Here is a 3,599-nt window from a genome sequence, read left to right as displayed (position 1 = left end):
ATGGATATCCAGACCCCGCTGTTGGTTATTGGCCGGAGAGATGTCCCGGTCATGTCCGCATGTCTCCCGAACCCGTAGGGTCTACACACTTAAGGTACGATGACGCTAGAGTTGTAAAGAGAAAGGTATGTGGTTACCGAAGGTTGTTTGGAGTCCCGGATGTCACGAGGAGCTCCGGAGTGGTCCGGAGGTAAAGATTGATATATAGGAAGTCCTCTTTTGGGCACCGAAAAAGTTTCGGGCTCATCAGTAGTATACCGGGAGTGCTGGAAGGGTGCCGGAGGACGCCCGTGAGGAGTGCGACGACCAAATAGGTACATGGACTGTTAGAGGTGGTGGATCAGCCCTTATTTGGCTGGCCAAGGCCTTCCCTAAAGGCCTATTCACATAGGGATAAAAGAGATAAGGCAAGGAAGCTTGAAAGGAAAGGAGAAAGAGTCCTACCAAGGGAGTCCACCTCCCTTGTGGGAGGAGGACTCCTCCCGGGCTTCGGCCGAAGATCCTTCTCCTTGGAGGAGGGGCCAAGGCAGCCTCCCTCTCCCTCCTCCTATATATAGTGGAGGTTTTTGGCCTTTTGGAGACACACAATTCATCTCTCCACGGCGCAGCCCTACTCCTCCTCCTCCTCGTCCTCCAAAGCGCTTGGCGAAGCCCTGTCGGAGAACCACATAGCTCCACCTCCACCATGCCGCCGTGCTGCTGAAGCTCGCCCTCAACTTCTCCTCTCTCCTTGCTGGATCAAGAAGGAGGAGACGTCACCGGGCTATACGTGTGTTGAATGCGGAGGTGCCGTGATTCGGCACATACATCGGAATCCACCGCGAACTGAATTGCTGCGAGTACGACTCCATCAACCGCGTTCATAGTAAGGCTTCCGCTTAGCGATCTTCAAAGGTATGAATATGCTCTACAACCTCTCTTGTTGCTGGTTACTCCATAGATAGTTCCTTGCATGACGTCGGAAATTTTTGAAATTACTACGATCCCCTAAAGTGGCATCCGAGCCAAGGTTCTATGCGTAGATTCTATGCACGAGTAGAACACAAAAGTTGTGGGCATTGATTTGTCAATTTGCTTGCCGCTACTAGTCTTATCTTGATTCGGTGGCATCGTGGGATGAAGCGGCCCGGACCGACTTTAGACGTACTCTTACGTGAGACTGGTTCCACCGACCAACATGCACTAGTTGCATAAGGTGGCTAGCGGGTGTCTGTCTCTCCCACTTTAGTCGGATCGGATTCGATGAAGAGGGTCCTTATGAAGGGTAAATAGCATTGGCATATCAATGTTGTGGCTGTCAGGTAGGTAAGAAATGTTCTTGGTAGAAACCCTAACCATCGATGTGAAACTTGCAACAACAATTAGAGGACGTCTAACTTGTTTTTGTAGGGTATGCTATATGATGTGATAAGGCCAAAAGGATGTGATGTTACATATGTGATGTATCAGATTGATTATGTTCTTGTAATAGGGTTCATGACTTGCATGTCGATGAGTACGACAACCGGCAGGAGCCATATGAGTTGTCTTAATTTATTGTATGAGATGCAACACCATGTTGATTACTTTACTTTATCGCTAACGGTTTGCTATAGTAGTAGAAGTAATAGTTGGCGTGACGACTTTACGACGACACAATGATGGAGATCATGGTTTCATGCCGGTGACGATGATGATCATGATGCCCCGAAGATGGTGATGAAAGGAGCAAGATGACATTGGCCCTATCATGTCACTATATGATTGCATGTGATGTTTAGCATGTTTTACATCTTATTGCTTAGAACGACAGTAGCAAAAATAAGATGATCCCTCACTAAAATGTTGATATATGTATTCCCCTAAGTGTGCACCGTTGCGAAGGTTCGTTGTTTCGAAGCACCACGTGTTGATCGGGTGTGATAGATTCTAACATTCGCATACAACGGGTGTAAACCAGTTTACACATGGAGACCACTTAGGTTGACTCGAGGAGCCTAGCATGTATAAACATGGCCTCGAATACGGGAGACCGACAGGTCGAACATGAGTCGTATGGTTGATACGATCAGCATAGAGATGCTCACCATTGATTACTAGTCCGTCTTACGTGATGACTGATACGTCTCAAACATATCTATAATTTTTGACGGTTTCATGCTGTTATCTTGTCAACTTTGGATGTTTTATATACCTTTTATATCTTTTTTGGGACTAACTTCTTAATTCAGTGCCAAGTGCCAGTTCCTGTTTTTTCTGTGTTTTTGACTCTTTTCAGATCTGATTTTGGAACGGAGTCCAAACGGAATAAAATCCCCGAAATGAATTGTTCCAGAACAGAAGAAGATCGGGGGACTTGAGGGCCAAGGCAGGAGGCCCACAGGGAGCCCACAAGCCCTATAGCCGCGGCCAGGGGGGCCGCGGCTACCAAGCTTGTGGCCCCCCTGGAGCTCCCCTTCCCTAGCTCTTTGGCCTATTTATTCCCTAAAATCCCAGAAAAAATAAGGGCGTCCATGAAACAACTTTTCCGCCGCCGCAAGCTTCCGTTTCCGCGAGATCTCATCTGGAGACCCTTCCCAGTGCCCTACCGGAGGGGACTTTGGAGCTGGAGGGCTTCTACATCAACATCATTGCCTCTCCAATGACTCGTGAGTATCCCACTTCAGACCTACGGGTCCGTAGTTAGTAGCTAGATGGCTTCTTCTCTCTCTTGGATCTTCAATACAAAGTTCTCCATGATCTTCATGGAGATCTATCCGATGTAATCCTCTTTGGCGTTGTGTTTGTCGAGATCCGATGAATTGTGGATTTGTGATCGAATTATCTATGAATTATATTTGAGTCTTTGCTAATTTCTTAAATGAATGATTTGATATCCTTGTAAGTCTCTCCGAGTTTTGGGTTTTGTTTGGCCAACTAGATCTATGATTCTTGCAATGGGAGAAGTGCTTGGTTTTGGGTTCATACCGTGCGGTGACCTTTCCCAGTGACAGAAGGGACAGCAAGGCACGCATCGTGTGGTTGCCATCAAGGGTAACAAGATGGGCTTTCATCATAGATTTGAGATTGTCCATCTACATCATGTCATCTTGCTTAAGGCGTTACTCTGTTCTTATGAACTCAATACACTAGACGCATGCTCGATAGCGGTCGATGTGTGGAGTAGATGCAGAAAGTATCGGTCTACTTGTTTTGGACGTGATGCCTATATGTATGATCATTGCCATAGATAATGTCATGACTTTGCACGGTTCTATCTATTGCTCGACAGTAATTCGTTCACCCACCGTCTACTTGCTTTCATGAGAGAAGCCACTAGTGAACACTACGGCCCCCGGGTCTATTCACAATTATTATCTCAGCTTTTACTTTTACTTTGCTTTGTTTACTTTTTTCTTTCAGTTCTCACTTTGCAAACAATCTATAAGGGATTGACAACCCCTTCATAGCGTTGGGTGCAAGCTCTTTGTGTTTGTGCAGGTACTTGTGACTTGACGCGATCCTCCAACTGGATTGATACCTTGGTTCTCAAATTGAGGGAAATACTTAACGCCGCTATGCTACATCACCTTTTCCTCTTCAAGGGAACACCAATGCAAGGCTCCAAGGCCGCGGGGGAA

This window comes from Hordeum vulgare, chromosome 7H (assembly GCF_904849725.1).
Source record: "Hordeum vulgare subsp. vulgare chromosome 7H, MorexV3_pseudomolecules_assembly, whole genome shotgun sequence".
Lineage (NCBI taxonomy): Eukaryota > Viridiplantae > Streptophyta > Magnoliopsida > Poales > Poaceae > Hordeum > Hordeum vulgare.
This window is presented reverse-complemented; position numbering follows the sequence as displayed.